The sequence below is a fragment of the Phoenix dactylifera genome, chromosome 6 (genome assembly GCF_051530095.1).
Source record: "Phoenix dactylifera cultivar Ajwa chromosome 6, Ajwa_hap1_PhDact_Kaust_v1.1, whole genome shotgun sequence".
NCBI lineage: Eukaryota > Viridiplantae > Streptophyta > Magnoliopsida > Arecales > Arecaceae > Phoenix > Phoenix dactylifera.
The window spans coordinates 33,139,374-33,156,795 of NC_143195.1; the positions used below are offsets into that span (position 1 = coordinate 33,139,374).

The window sequence follows — 17,422 nt, forward strand, 5'->3', positions numbered from 1 at the left end:
GATTAATGGAGTCCATGACTTATTTTACCCGCTAAGGGTCGCTTGGGCCGGTAACCAGCTTTTTACGGTCACCACCCGTACCTGAACCCTTTCAATTGAAGAGCAGAGGTTGGTTGACCCTACGTTTCCTTTTGTGGCTGGGTTTGACCCATTTGGTGGGATCCTGGTCCCTGGAGGACCGTGCGATGACTTATGGCGGTAGGTAAGAATATATTGGATTTCAAAAAATTCTACAGCGAATCTTGCTGGCATTGTAAATCCTGCGGATTTATTTATTCTGAATACAGCACTTTTGCACCCTTTTTTTTTTTTTTTTTTTGGCGATTAGTTGAACATGAAAATATTTTGTAAATCAATTTATAGAAAGATTTAGTGGGACAACTAATACAGAATATCTCTTTTAGTAGCCTAATATCGGCTACAACTAAGGCAGAAATCAGAACAGATGCTAGCATATTCATATCCATATTTGTTTTATTTGACAAGTCCAGATAGAGATACAGATGGTAGACAGATGCAAAAATTCATATTCATATTTATTTTAAACGTATATAGATACAAATCGGATACCAAAATTAGGGATATAAATACATCGGATAATTAAACTTTGTAACCACAAAATCAAAAATATTACTAATGAATGCTAAATCAAGTTAATAGTATATTAATATAATCATTTATTTTTCTTAAAAGTTTACATGTGCTATATAAATTTAATTAGAGTTATAAAGAAAATCGGATATTCGGATTTTTTTTTTTTGACGAATATAGATATTAGTCGAATGCTCAAATTTCTATTCATATCTGAATAGATTCGGATATAAAATCAATTTGGATAGATATTACCTGATCTACTTTTATCCCCAGCTACAACACCCAAGCATGCTAAGCTTTTGTGGATGCCAGCATTATGCCAATAAAAATAGATGTTGCATGCACCAATCCTATAAGAAAGAGGCTCGATGTCATACACATTTGTATATATTCATGGGCCTTTTTATATGTGAAAAAGTGCAACATCAATGAAGTTGTGATATGTTACTCTGGCCAATGGCCATCCCCTATGGAACTTTAAAAGCACACCAATCCACCCAAGAATTGCTGGCAAAGAATTCACTAATGCCTTCCCCATTGTTTTGAAGGAGTAAAGAAACTAGATAGGATCTCTACGCCAGCCAAAAACTATTTCTAAGATCAACATCAACCTAGAATAGTCTGAACTGGCCAAACCATCCTGTGCTTATTTTTTTGAGCGAAGACTATCTCATATCAATCTAGAAAATAGCATTATCCCACTTTTTACGGCAACTTGGACCTTTAGCCATATTTTTTATGATGTCTCGCATCATTATATAGTATATTATATTTATATTGCATTATTTGGATGATGCAATATATTTCAATACTATAACATCTTTATAGCGTATAATATATGATATTACTCTTCAATATTAATATTGACTCTGAAATATTAATATTATATATAAAATATGTCGCAACATTGTTTTATCATAACATACAAAATTTAATTAAATTGATATTGATATTATATTTAAAAAATTAACTTTACTGTACAAAACATACTAGTCAATATATAATTATACAACATAGCGTAGTTATTTCTATTCCAGAAAAATGGATCAATTATATAATTTTCAATTTATTTCAAAGAATATTTTGACCTGGCGTAACTACCTAGTATAACTAATCCATTTGGTCCAGATTTCTTAATTTCTATGTTTCCCATGCTCCTACCAGACGCCACCTTGGGACGCAAGTTTGCAGAGCAGATATGTGACATAAAAATCTGAAGTTATTATAATAAAATCTACTTTATGAAAGAGAGACCCTGGGTATTTCAAAAGTTCTACCTCTTGAAAAAAAAAAAAAAGTGCTTAAATTTTGGAGCCATTTTGTTCTTGAGACTTCTATGGACTCCCGTCCAACATGTATTCATCAATGTTTATTTTCAGATGCAACTCTACTGAACAATATGGATTGAAATCTTAAGATTTGATTGAAGTGGTTTGTTTACTATTGTTTTATGTGCGTTATCGAAATCTCATAATAATCTTGTTTTCTACGGCATGATATCCTTAGTAGGCCTACTTGGCTGCAAACTTGGATCTATGGACCTTGAATACCACGAGGTCCATCATCTAGGAAACCGTGTTAGGTTCTCCAAGTAGCGCCTCCAGCCCGCCACCTATTGGACTAAGAATCTAGGGTAGTTCTATATACACCCCCCCTATTGCTCAGGACACCCCCCAAAAACCAAAAAAAAATACCCAAACTAACCTTTAGTGTAATTACCATATTGCCCTTGAAATTTTCTCATACACCCCCCTTCCTCCTCCTCCGTTTCGTTTTGAAAAGAAAAAAAAAAACACCCCTCAAACCCCCCTTAAACCCCTCCTCCCCCGTTCCCCCTTCTCCCTCTCGTCGCCGGCATTCTCCCGATCTCCGACCACCTCGCCGGCTTCTCCCGGAACCACCTCGCCGGCTTCTCCCGAAATTTTTTTTTTTCACGGTTCGTGCTCCGTTCGGCACTGGATCGCCGAACAAAAGGCTTCTGTTCGGCTGAACAGTGCCGGACAGAAGCCTTCTGTTCGGCAACCCTCAACCGAACAGATCTGTTCGGCTGCACAGTGCCGAACAGAAGGCTTCTGTCCGGCACTGTTCAGCCGAACAGAAGCCTTTTGTTCGGCGATCCAGTGCCGAACGGAGCACGAACCGTGAAAAAAAAAAAATTCGGGAGAAGCCGGCGAGGTGGTTCCGGGAGAAGCCGGCGAGGTGGTCGGAGATCGGGAGAATGCCGGCGACGAGAGGGAGAAGGGGAAACGGGGGGGTTTTGGGCGTTGGCGAGGTGTTTTGGAGGGGAAGACCGGGGTGGGGGGGGTTTGGGGGGTGTAGAGAGCAATTTAGGTGAGGGGGTGCGGAGGGTGGGGGGTAATTTAGGAATTTTTAATTTTTTAGGGGTGTCCTTAGCAAATGGGGGGGTGTAGAGAGTATTTAATTTTTTTTTAATTTTTGGGGGGTGTCCTGAGCAATAGGGGGGGTGTATATAGAACCACCCAAGAATCTAACTCTCTTCACAGACTCCTCTTTGACGGAAGAAGCTCTTCTTCTTCTTCTCTTCTTTTTCTTTTTTTTTTTTTTTTTTTTTGCTAGACCAGATGATTCATATAACACATGTACAGATGTACCCAATAAAATCAGAAAACAAAATATTACGGAGCTCCCGAGGCAGCTCCCATCCCCCGCCCATAGAATGCTACTGGCATGGTTAGCCATGTAGGTGGCCACTCAATCCGCAGCTCCGTGGCTTCTCTAAACACATGCTTCGTCTGAACAATCCCTCCGTCCCTCATCATCATTCATATATCGCGAATCAAATGATGGTCAGTAGCAGCGACCCTCGAACCCTCCTAGATTCAACTGATGACCGTAGCCGAGTCATCCTCCAAGATGATTGAACTAACTGAGAGCACATGCTGAGCGTGTCGAAGATCCGCCTAAGCAGCTCTCAACTCCGCACCAGAAACTGTGCAGTTAAATAACTGACAGCCTCCTGCTGCCACAAATAACTGGAGAGATTCTCTAGACTTATTTTGTATTTGTTCCTCCATCTCCGTAGAGTATTTTGTCCTTTGATTCCCATGGCAATGCTCACGCGGGACTAATGTGAGCTGCTGATGTACAAAAAAAAAAAAAAAATGGAAGAAGCTCGAGCTTAGGTGGGCTTTTGATTGTGATCAAGCTATCTTGGAAACTAATCCTCCCCGGGCGAGTCCATCCGTTCGCAAAAATGGACATTCGCTCAAGATTGTTCTGAACTTTAGCATCGTGCTAGATATATTTAGATCCCAGTACGATAAGCCATTTATCATTTGAAATCAGGAATGGAGTACAAGACCATAAGCAAAAAAATTATAACTGGTTGTGATTTAAAGGGGCAGCCAGGCAGCAACACTTTGTTAACACATTTCATCTAGCTAGTTGCGCATAATATGAATTTTGTCACGCCCCGAACCCGGGGCCCGGGGCGGGAGCAGACGCCGCGCACCTGCAGGGCGGACCCTGCAAGCACGCAAGGCAGATAAATCTTATCAATCATCAATAAATAATTAAAAAAAAATTCCAGTTTTCATATCAAATGTCCATATATACATAAATCAAAAGAAAAAATCAATATCTTCTAGCTAACTACATCATGATCACTCCATCCCGTAATCCCCATAATCATATGTCATCACCTGCAAAATGTAAATAGTAGGAGTGAGCTAACAGCTCAGTAGGCAACATCATGCAATAAAGTCATCCTATAACATGTCATGATACATATGAAAAGCAGCTAAAACTCATAAATTCAAAATCCACATGATAACCCGTAAATCCAATCCGAGACTCAAAATAACTCAACCGCATGACTACGGCCACATCACCCAGTGGCATGGTTACACCGTAGTGCCAATACAACTCTCCGAAGAGCCGCTCCACTGAGCCAACGCACCACTGTGCCGCACCCCCTGGTGCCAATCTCACGCTCCACCGAGCCGCTCCGAAGAGCAAAAATGCACCCCTGTGCTGCCACTATTCTATCACCGGTGGTCGCGGTGTCGGAACTAGTTCCTCAGTACAAGTCGACAGGGCCAACGTATCATCCCATTGGCGGGGCCTAGACTATAGCCACGCGGATTTTAAAAATCAATAATCAACTTTCCAACTCAAGTCATGATCAAACTCCCAATAGTAAAGTACATAACAGTTTATGAAATTAAATATTAATTTCTAATTCTAACACATAATGCCAATAATAAATTAATAGTTTATGAAATTAAATGCTTAATTCTAATTCTAACATATAATGCCAATAATAAATCATACATCAACATATGCATGATACATGTTAAAATTCTACTTTAAAGCAATAGGTCATCTACTTGGGTTCGCTTAAAAATCCCTGCCACAGATATCACGAACCCCTGATTAAACATAAATATTAATATTTAATTAATTAAGAAACATAATTTAAACTAATTCCAACCTCTTAAACTTCTAAGTTCATAGATCCAAAAATGGGCCCCCAATATCAAACATAGACCCTAAGAACAAGTAAACTAAATCCCAAAGATCAGAATCCTTTAAACCCAAACCAATTGTGGCCCAACACAGATTAGGCCCAAATGAACCAAACCAGATTACAGGTCCAGATCAGATCTCGGGCCCAAACCAACCCAGCCCACAGATCCAATTTGGCCCGACTCAGCCCAAAAACAAATCCCCAGTCCAACCCAGACCATATCTGATCAGACCATAACAAAATTCATTCATGGAATAGGTGGAACCGGTTCACAATATAAACCCGGTTCAAGATCTGGTTCACAAATAAGGCACGGATTTCAAAGCAAGGAAAAATCCAGGCCGAATAAAGAAGAAGAAGAAGAAGAAGAGAAGAAGAAAGAAGGAAGAGAAGAAGAAGAAGAAGAAGAAGGAGAAGAAGGGAGGAGGGTGGCTGGTGGTTCCGGTCGGCCCTCGGCGGTCGACCGTGGCCCTCGGCGGCGGCGCTCGGCTAGCCGCCGTCGGCTACCCACTGTCACAAGCGGCGCCGGACGAGAAGAAGAAGAGAAGAAGGAGAGGAGAAAGAGAGGAAGAAAGGAAGGAAAGAGAGAGGCCGGGGCTGGAAGGCCCGGCACCCCGTTCATCCACCTCCGGCCGAACCTGTTTCGGCCGGATTGACCCCGGCCGGCCACCGTCGGCCGGTCGAATCCCAAAAAAAAATAAATCCCCCGAAACAGGGGAATGAAAACCGGTTGGCATCCCTCATTTCTCTCCCCCTTAGATCCATAAAAAAATAATGAATGGATTGTCTTTCTCACCTCCGGTCGTCGACGAGCGGATCCCCGACGACGTTGGCGGCTCCGGCGGTGACGGGGCTCCGGCGATTCTCTCACAAAGAGGGAAAAAGATGAGAGGAAAACTCAATTTTTTTAGAGGGGTGGGGAAGGGATGGGGCTGCGATGGAGCTCTCAGAGAAGAGAGAGAGGGAGAGAGAGAGAGAGAGGGAGAGGGAAGAGGGGGGTTTTGCGGGAGATTCGCTGGCCGTTCGGCCGGCGTGGTCATCATGGGGATGACCACGGTGAACCAACTGAAGTCGGCACTCCTTGCCGACTTCAGTTCGTTGGGCCCTAGGACGGGCCCAATTCGGATCTTCTCAAATTTAACAAGCTGATGAGACTAAATAGAAGCATCCATTTCTCCAAAAAGGCACTACCATGGTCGTTCAACAATGCTGGTTGAGTATTGCAAGGTCCCAGGTCCAAGTCTTCCTACTGCATCTTAATTCTGTCATATTTGATACATGCTATAAAGAAAGATATTTTAAGCACGAAAACAAAAAGAAGAAGGACTCGGAGAAAAAAAAAACAATATTTGAGAAATTTCGAGAAGAGGGTATCCTTCTTATTGATGGAACTTCTGTGAAAAAGGCCATAAGGAAGGAAGGAAAAATGGTTGGATGGAAGACGAGCAGTCAGATGATTGCAGGCTTGGTTTATTTAATCCATCGAGGCATGCTTGCTAAAGTTATGAAGCAAGCATATAAGTTTCAAGGATGGTGCCACCTTATCAAATTAAGAAAGTTTTAGGAAGTTGTATCAAAGCCTTGAGTTTAAATCATGCCTCAATTAAAACTATATCAACAAAAATTCAGAAGAGGACCACCCTTCACAATATCTACAGGTCCCTCATACAAAAAAGAGGAAAAAGAACGTCGCTAAAGTTGTATTAAAGATTCAGGTTCAAATCCTGCATAGGAGAGGGGCTACCCTCCACAGTGTCTAAAGGTTCCTTGTATATAAAAGAAGGAAAAGAACTTCAAACATGACTATGAGTAGGATTGTTTTTTATCTAAATTACAGAAAAAAGGTTTATGAGCAGTAATATTTGAATTATCAACTATTACTGCTCATAGAATAATCACGCGACATAGATCACTTACTTGCAAAGAGTTTTCATTTTAAGTTCATGTAATCATAGAATAATCATAGAAACATGTTAACTCGACTTAATAGATGCTGGTGTCTATGGAGATCCTCAGAATTTTATGATGAGATGGAGAAGGGAAGTCTTGAAATCCTTGTGTTTTCTTTATTTAGTATGTTCTCAATGCTTGGGGCTATATTGTATTACATTTTTCTTTCTGAATATATTCACAGATGCTAACTATGGATCATCCCTTATACATTAATGTACGCATGTGTGTATTTAAGTGTTGTATGTGCCATTTGAGTGCAACCTCACTAGGTCAGGGGTATAGGAAAATGCGGTTGAAAGCCAAATTAAAGGGGGAGAACAAGTCATCTGCAAATTATTTTAAGAATGTGCTGGTGTTTTTTATTAGATTCAGATCATGTGCATCATGTGTTGAGCATGTGTCTAATAGATGCAAAAATTAATCCGAAACTCAGATGGTATTCGAGCTCATGACTGTTAATAAAAGAGAAAACTAGTAGCTTCAGGCTAAACCTTGATCAATTGATTAATCATATAGCGATCTTGTTGTTTAATACTAGTATCTTACATATTATATGCACGTGCCTTGTGTGTGTGTGTGAGAAAGAGAGAGAGAGAGACGAGAAGTTATTGGTTGGACCACCAGCTCAGTGGTGGACCAGTTCAACCACGAAGCTAGGCGCGCATGCATGGATGAGAAAGAAATGGGAGGGGAAGGGTGCAATACAAGTGCGTCCCTTCATGGTTGGACTGGTCCATTGCTGAGTAGGTGGACCGGATCCAACCAATAATTTTACGAAAGAGAGAGATGGTGAAAGGATGAGAGAGGATGCGCTCCTTCTCTTCTAGAGTTCGAGTTGTATCTTTCATGCAAAACGATGATTTATCTTTTTTCGCATCTTCGACCATTGGATTGCACCACAAACAACCCTCAAAACATTTTGGACATCTTTATTCATCCGTCTGCATAAATCTCAAAGCGATTATTGCACGATCCAATAGTGAATTCATGTAAAGAAAGATGAATCCTTCATTCGAGCGAAAGATAGAACCCTATTCCTCTTTCTACCGATAAGCATTGCACTAACTTAGCATGAATCCCAAAAATGAAACACGTGTCTTTGATTCCTATACTATTAACTAACAAAAAATAACACCCTCAATTTTTGGGAGCCCAAGCCCCAACTCCAGAATTTCCCATATATTGAGAGATTTTTACAGCAATTAAGTTTCATTAAGTTGCAAGTATCGCATGTCTCTCCTGAATTTTTCAACAAATAGTCTCGCTATGGCACGCATGCTGTTACAAATTCCACAAGTTCTTTTGCTCAAAAGTGAAAAATAAAAGAATCTACAAGTTGTACAATATTGTAAGAAGTCTATAACATCATTATGGAAATTTGGGTGGAATCGAGCTGTAGTTATCTGCATTTATTCTTCTAAAATGAAAGCCAAGCTAATCTGCTCCACAATCTAAGCTACATCACTAGAAGCACCATGAAGTGGTTAATTTCATCTTCGTCAATTGTCCTGGCGTTCCTTGGAGTCAGAAACTCTTAGCTTTTTTCCTTTTAGCTTCAATACTCTTTTCGAGCTCCCCTGTAGCACCCTCTAACTGACGCTTTGGAATAGAACCCCAGAGATAGAAATCGCTCTATCATTTCCTCTGCTTTGAAGTTTAGCGAGACAAGCAGAATTGACCACCGAACTACCAATATTGGCCTAGATTCTTCTCAACAATGATGCCACCCGTCATCGAAATAATAATAGAATCTATAATTGCACACAAGATTTTCTCGAATCATCCGTATGGGTAATATGTAACATCAACTTGTTGGTATTTATACTCTTACAACATATCCCTGGCAAGGAAGAATCCGGGATCTATAATTTAAGATACATTTCAGATTAAATTGATATATTAGAGGAAACACAAATGACCTTGAATTGTATCTCTTTATTACATAAGAGATGGCAACTTTTTCCTAGCGTTTTCACTTGGTTTTTTTCGCACACAGAAACAGGATTTTTTATGTTTTTGTTTTTTTATAAGAGGATGTCTTGACAACTTTTGTTTCAGAAACAAAAAAAAAAGAGAAGAGGTGTAATCATCACAAGCTTAATGCATACAGGGCATGACATTGACGATGCTTTATCCGCAGCTCACAAGGTGGTACACTGCGAATTAAAGAAGAAAACGCCTGGTGTCACTCAATGACGTGCTATCTAATAACTTGCATGGGTCCACGCCACAACGCACGAAAAATTATGATGCAAGGAATTCTGCATGTTGGTTAGCATCTCGCCATCAACTAGACATAGAACATGGCTTTTCGGCATAGCTAAGTCAGCTGACATGGACATTAACAGCCGTCTAAAATGATTGTTTTTCGGTAGGCTTGGGAGCAAATTATGGAGGAATCCTTGGCCGCCATTATGGATTACTGCTGCTCTCTGTCGGTGATGGATACATTATGGAGGAATCCTTTAGCCACCATTCTTAGCATCTTGCTTTGAATAATAAATCACTTAATTAGTTAGATCCCGGTTATAATCACCATTAACGATTGAATAAGCCTATAAATAAGAGGTCGCTCGTCCCCGTTACCCATCACAAACACTTCTAGTTTCTGTGCGCACAAACTCGAGAGAGATGGCAGTGCAAAATAGCACTAGCATTTCCTCTTGCTTTCTTTTGACAGCTTTCCTCACCCTAATAGCCTTCGCTCTTGATGCGAGTACTTGTCATGCAGCAAGACCTAACACCCATGGTACAATAAGCTTAGAATTTGTGAGGACTTCTTGTAACAAGACCAAGTACCCAAGCCTCTGCTTCAATTCACTGGCAGCTTATGCAACCACAATTCAGACAAGCCCTGTTCAACTGGCTGAGGCCGCCCTCTCTGTGAGCCTGAGCTATGCCCGTGGCGCGTCGACCATGATGACCAGGCTGTCGAAAGGCAAAGGCATGAGCTCAAGAGAAGCAGAGGCCATGAGCGATTGCATTGAGAGCTTGGGGGACTCTGTGGAGGAGCTCCGACAGTCCCTTAAAGCCATGGGGCATCTCAGCGGCAAAAATCTCAAACTTCGAGTCAATGACATCCAGACATGGGTGAGCTCAGCCTTGACAGATGAGAGCACTTGCATGGATGGCTTTGCAAACGATGGTATGAAGGCCGGGGGACGAAGTGCCCTTAGAAGCCACATCGTCAAGGTAGCGCAGCTCACCAGCAACGCCTTATCAATCATAAGCGGCCTTGCTGCTATTGAGTCCTCACCTTAAGTCCTCTCGTTAGCCTCTTATTAGCTATGTATCATGGAAGTTGCTTGCTATGAGTGTGTGCAGTTGGTAGATGACAGAGATGGCCATATGTTTATAGTATATGTAGAATATATAAAGCAGTATTAAAAAAAGAGCGTCCTAATGTACGAGGCTTCTGCCACCGCAGAATTTAGAGAGTGTATGTACAACAATGTTATAACTAGGTAATTCTGGATGCAGGTTAATATAATCTTAGTGCTTCAACTCGGGGCTCTATCTGGCAAATAGCCATCCGTAACAAGATAATTTAAAAGAAAAATGCTAAACATCAACACTCCATTCCCTGCTGCTGGTGTATTTGTCATGGAACGCTGATGCGATCTGCTAGGAATGGCCAATCCTCCCATATACCATATAAGACACCAGAGAACTGAGCAGGGAATTGAGTGGTGATGGATGCCAATACTGGCTTTAGAATTAAATTCATAGAGGTGCAAGAGTAGCTGCTTTGATGTAGAATTTTATTCGATTTTCTTTTGTGGAGAACCAGATCTAAATCTGCATTCCTGAACATCATCACTGTTACCAATTTTTTAGAATCGCCTCAGTTACTGAAGGGAGATAGAGTTTGTCTGCTTGTCGAAGATTACTGCTGACATTCTTTGTTCCTTCGAATTTTTGGTTGAGAATCAATAGGATACACGACTGGTGACAGTCTAGAACCCCACCATGTTACAAATTTGATGTCCGAATCTCTAACAGCACATGGTGAAGGCCCACTGAGCCTTTCAGCAAGACAGATCTTGAGGACCCAAGAAAAGATTGATCTATGAGGAGTAACTAGTATTAAGCTTTCTTCGTACTTCTATTTTTTTTAAAAAATAATAATCATAAAGTGAATCTTAGCATTGAGCATGCGTGATGTACTGAGAAGAGAAGGATGTTTTCGACCTTATGTACTTTGTGTTTTTCTTTAATCAATCTATAATAAATACCTCCTATCTCTACTCTATGGACTTCCTTATGCCCTTTCTCTCAAGGTAGAGCTAAACCAAGTCCGAAGAGGGAGTGCCAGAGAACAAGACATGGACTGAGAACTGGGGACTCACTAATGCAGCCTCAAGGCCTTTTTTTAGTTTGCTTTTTCTTTCTCATTCAAAAAAAAAAGAAGTTTGCTTTTTCTTTTTCATTCAAAGAAAGTAAAATTAGTAGGAACACAACGAATCATTTCGTACGAATGATAGAAGGCAAACAACCAACCAAACTTCCACCTAAATGGAGGGGTGCAACTGCTATAATGCAGCTTCACAAGGCCTTCTGTCTAATTGGCATGGGTAACAAGACCTGCAATTTTTGCTGCAATAAAGGAAGATGAGGGCCCCTATTACTTATCATTTCATGCCACCTTTTTGCATAACGACGTCGAAATGCCAGTGGCTGCACTAATGAAAATTCTTCTTCTTCTTCTTCTTTCTTTTTCAAATTTCCAAATTGCATATGATTTCTTAAATGAATTAATTTCTGTTTCAGCCAAAAAAATGCATTAATTTCTTACTCAAGAAAAATGTCTTTAAAAGAAATTCTAAGCTTTTAAAGACAAGGTCCACTCAATTCCTTGTTTAGTTACCTAACCTCCTCAGTAATGAAAATCCAGAACTCTCTGACAAGGACCTTTTTATCTTTTAGGGAGAAATCTGAAAAGGACGCGTTTGAATTGGCAAACCTTAACACATAAGATATTTCAGAAATGAGCTGTGTTTGTCGGAGCTAAATGCTGCCTTCCTTCGTGGCAGCTACGTGACTATTGAGTATACTGTAGCCATGGAGAATTACAGAATTAGAGTTTGGAATAGTTCTCTATTAGCCTTTCTTCATAATTAATGTCCTAATGATGTAATCTGCCATTAATTGTTCTTTCATTGGATTCTTTAGTTTTTTATCCAATTGATTATTGAGTGTTCTCTACTTAGTCTACCAGACATTCTTTGGACATGGTATTCCATCTCCATAGTGTCGGATCTAATGTCTCTGTTTTCCCTTGAAATCTTGCTTCTCCACTGGTGAGTAGAGGGGGAAGGGCCTGTGCTTGGCTGAGGTCGATGACTGCATAATATAGAATGGAGAAGCCGCTTTTCCTGTTGGTTGCGGCAAGTTTAAAATAAAGCGCTTTATCTATGTCAGGTGTCTGAACTTTTTCTCAGTCTTCGTAATTCTTTTATATGATGGCACCATTCATGCCCTGCTGGAATCCAAGGTTCAGTGCGAAGGAGCAGCGTCCGTGAGATCAAATGCGAGGCTTATTTGAAGGAATCGGTCCATTTCCGACCTCCATCTTTTCAGAGCCTTTCAATCTTTAGCGTTGTCTCAGAACTGTTCGAAGCTCTCCTTGACTAAGAGCAATACTCTACTGGAGCCAGAACTGGTTCAGCTCTCATCTCTTCAGGCCGTCCTGTTCTTATTTCTCTTAATTAGGACGGATTTTTGAATGCTCCACAGTCTTCGGAATGTCAATTCTCTTCATTTCCTTTCTGTTTTGATGTCTCTGCTTGAAAACCGCTCTGTACCAGCTAATATCTGTTCTTTGGTTCTGTTGTTCTTACTCTGTTTTGGTTGCCCTGTTTCTGTTATTCTTTGGTTATGGCATCACTGTCTCAGGCAGTAACAGATCTTTCTCTTTGTATCTCTTAGCTTAATTCCAATAAAGGCCAGGTTAAGGTACGCCATCTCGGTGCAAGCTCCATGCTGGTGCTATTCTATTATTATGTTGGTACAAACAGTGTAGCCGAGTATCGATATGCTTTTCAGACTATATGTCATTACCCAATTGGTACCATATGGTATGTTCGTATCATTTAGGCCTTGTTTGGGGGAGCTTTTGGAGGGCCAAAAAGCACTTTCTGGCCCTCCAAAAGTACTTTTAAGTAAAAAACAGTGTTTGGTAAAATTTTGGAAAAGCTGTTTCAGCTTTTGCGGGAAGCTGAAAACAGCTTTTTGGCAGAAGCTCCATTTTGGAGCTTTCCGAAAACGCTGTTTTCAGCTTTGTCGGGAAGCTGTAATTTTGACCAAAATACCCCCATTCAAAAAAAAAAATTCCTCCCAAAAACCTCTCTCTCGCTGCCTGTTCCTCTTCCACCGAACCGCACTCCCTCTCCCCCGCTGCCGCACCCCCTCCTTCTCCCCCGGCGCCGCACCCCCTCCCTCTCCCACGGTGCGGAGGTGCCGAAGAAGAGGAAGACGGGTAGTCTTCCCCTTCCCGCGGCGGCCGCCGGCCACGATTTCCCCGTCATGGAAAGGGGAGGCGCCGAACAAGGAGGTCCCACGGTGGGGAGGTGCCGAAGAAGAGGAAGAAGAAGGGGGCGCCCTCCTCCTTCCTGCGGCCGCCGCCGGTTACGACCCACCCCCTCCCGCATCCGCCACGGCCCGGCCTCTTTCCGGCGCCGTCGGCCTCGCGGGAGGAGAGCTCTTCCCAGGGGGCCAGCCGTGGCCGCCGAGACTGCCACAGCCGCCGCCGGCCACGGCCCGGCCCCCTCCCGCGGCCGCCGCGACGTGGCCCCCTCCCGCGGCCGCCGCGGCGTGGCCCCCTTCCGGCATCGCCGGCCGCGGGAGGAGAAGAAAGGAGAACGGGGTAGAGGAAGGAAGGAGAAGAAGAGAAGAAAAAAAGAAAAGGAAAAGAAAAGAAAAAAAAGAAGAAAAGGAAAGAAAAAAAAGAGAAAAAAAAAAGAAAAGAAAAGAAAAGAAAAAAAGAATAAATAAATAAATAAACACACGCCCGCATGGATTCTCACATACTCCTTCCGTTCAAGCCTTGACGTCCTCGTCAGGCTAAGGGTTCATATCTATTCAAATCTAATCACAAACACCACGATTGGCCCGTGATTAGCCCCAATAGATCCGTGCTGCAGTGTTCCCTAGTCCACATAGATTATGGGCTGGGTCCGCTCTGATACCATTTGTAACAATTCAGGATCTCACCCAAAATGACTAGCCGGAAGGTATTATTTGGGTTCCTTGATCCTGTCTAAATACCCAAGATCTACCCAGCGAATAACCGATGTGGGACTAAACACACGCCCGCACGGATCCTCACAGTTCTCTATTAGCCTGTCTTCATAATTAATGTCCTAATGATGTAATCTGCCATTAATTGTTCTTTCATTGGATTCTTTAGTTTTTTATCCAATTGATTATTGAGTGTTCTCTACTTAGTCTACCAGACATTCTTTGGACATGGTATTCCATCTCCATAGTGTCGGATCTAATGTCTCTGTTTTCCCTTGAAATCTTGCTTCTCCACTGGTGAGTAGAGGGGGAAGGGCCTGTGCTTGGCTGAGGTCGATGACTGCATAATATAGAATGGAGAAGCCGCTTTTCCTGTTGGTTGCGGCAAGTTTAAAATAAAGCGCTTTATCTATGTCAGGTGTCTGAACTTTTTCTCAGTCTTCGTAATTCTTTTATATGATGGCACCATTCATGCCCTGCTGGAATCCAAGGTTCAGTGCGAAGGAGCAGTGTCCATGAGATCAAATGCGAGGCTCATTTGAAAGAATCGGTCCATTTCCGACCTCCATCTTTTCAGAGCCTTTCAATCTTTAGCGTTGTCTCAGAACTGTTCGAAGCTCTCATTGACTAAGAGCAATACTCTACTGGAGCCAGAACTGGTTCAGCTCTCATCTCTTCAGGCCGTCCTGTTCTTATTTCTCTTGATTAGGACGGATTTTTGAATGCTCCACAGTCTTCGGAATCTCAATTCTCTTCATTTCCTTTCTGTTTTGATGTCTCTGCTTGAAAACCGCTCAGTACCAGCTAATATCTGTTCTTAGGTTCTGTTGTTCTTACTCTGTTTTGGTTGCCCTGTTTCTGTTGTTCTTTGGTTATGGCCTCACTGTCTCAGGCAGTAACAGATCTTTCTCTTTGTATCTCTTAGCTTAATTCCAATAAAAGCCAGGTTAAAGTACGCCATCTCGGTACGAGCTCTATGCTGGTGCTATTCTATTATTATGTTGGTACAAACAGTGTAGAGATAGATTGGAAATATCGAGTATCGATATGTCTTCCATACTATATGCCATTACCTAATTGGTACCATATGGTATGTTCGTGTCATTTGGTTCGGTATGGTATAGCATATCTTGGGCCGGATGATTATAACCTCTCTTATCATTAAAAAACGGAAAAGTTGCTTTATGCATTGTGAACTATAAGACTTGGATGATATCATTTTGCGTCACAGAGATGGCAAATACCTTGCATTATTTGCCAAACACAAGGCTCAAGCTAGACATGGCAAAGACCATCTCGAAAAAAACAATCCAATAGCCCCCTACCTGTTCACTCTGGCCTTCGACATTCTAAACTGCATCCTAAAGCATGGTACTCATGCATTAGTTCAACTAGTAGGATGTGGGGAAACGACTACTAGGATCTGCAGTACTCAATATGCTATAATGACACGCTTCTATTCAGTCATGCTGAGACAGCGCAGGTGACTAATTTCAAGCTGATCCCCTACAGTTTCGAGTTGATTTATGGGCTAAAGATTAACTTCAACGAGAGCTCAGTTATAGTCCTTGGAGCAGAGTCGCAGCAAGGTGAACAGTATGCCAAAATCCTTCACTGAAGCTTGATTATTTCCCTGTTAAATACGTAGACGTACTATTATCACTGGGAACTCTGTCGAGGAATGAGACTGGCAGGTGCTTTTTAATAAGTTTGATAAAAAAATGGCAGCCTGGAAAGGAAATTTTCTCTCTTTCGGGGGAGGACTTGTGCTAGTAAACGCTGTCCTCTAGACCAGATTCCATGCTCATTTCTTTGGAGAGGAAGCACTTATACGTCTAGTTTCGCTTGTCTTGTCAAATGGCAAGCGGTCTGTAAGAGTAAGAAGGAACGTCTCGGAGTGCGTTTACACGTGAAAGCATGCGATGGAGCAAGAGTAGGTCCTCAAAGGCCAGCAAAACTGAGTTCATAAGAACCTCCCTCCTGTACATCAGAAAACTCAAGCATTGCGTTGCCATGCGAGGCGTCCCAATATGAAGTCCTCTTAAACCATTCAACAACACTAGGTCAAGTTGGTAAAATATCTTGTATACATACAAAGAGATCTATGTCCAATCTCATCTTCACTCTCATATTTAGCCAGGCTTTCACTCACCCTAATTGTTAAAAAAATGATCTTGCACAGTCGTTGAGCCTAAATTTGTTCTACATGCAGTCCAATGAAGATGTCACCATGGCTAGTTTGTACTGCCATTATGGTTTAAGGTTCCCGTGGGAAGTTTTGAGCAAGCGTTACAAAAGAGAAAAAAAGCTGGATGATTGGTTGAGCAGTAGGTAAGGCCCGACTGACCACCACCAAGCCGCCTCCATCCTCAAGTGCCACATTAACCTGGTGAACTGAACAGCCGATGGATGATTAATTAGTTGTAATGTTCTTATAAAAGAAGAATAAATCTCTATCAAAACGAACACAAACTTTTGAGTTGGTACTCAAAAAACTAGGATTTTTTACCTGTATTAAGAACTGATCTCGCATTGTTTTTTTTTTTTTGTTGAGACAAAGGTTTTCTTCTGTTCTGTGGCTTAAGATGGCACGCAAGCCTCAAACACTAAAAACAAAATAAAATTTTATCATAGACGGAGCAACGAAGCAAAGAGGAACACCCTGCATCGAAACAAAATCCTGCATCCAAAGTCAAAGTCCTGAAACAAAACGGATGAAGCCACCCCCACACTCGCATCCGCAGTTTCCCCGGCCATCAGTTTTCCGGGGCCTGTTTGCGGCGAGCTTCCTACGCTAAAATATTATCCATCCAACCCTACCCATCGAACTGAGGTTAGCAAGCTTGGAGACGCGCGTGGGTGCTTCGCAGCCCTTCAACAGATACCCTTCCCTACCCTCCCTCCCTCCTTCCAACCATTACGAATCACCATCTAATCAGCCATTAAAAATATTAAACCCAATCAAAAGAGAACTTCAGCTTATTCCCATGGCTATAAATCACCATTCACCCGTAACCCGGAAAAAATTACGATTCATGTGTGTCCGTTTTGACTTAAACTAATTTTAGTAATTTTGACATTACGATATAGGAATGTTCGCATTTTTGAGCTAACTTAAACTTATAGTAATATACTAATTTTAAAAAA

General features: G+C 41.8%; 1 pseudogene across 1 annotated transcript; it reads left to right on the forward strand.

The window, feature by feature from the left end:
- Window positions 1-9,627: 9,627 nt before the first annotated feature.
- Window positions 9,628-10,540, forward strand: LOC148703231 (21 kDa protein pseudogene; annotated as a pseudogene). Its single transcript, XR_015988155.1, has one exon. The product of XR_015988155.1 is annotated as a 21 kDa protein pseudogene (transcript).
- Window positions 10,541-17,422: the final 6,882 nt, after the last annotated feature.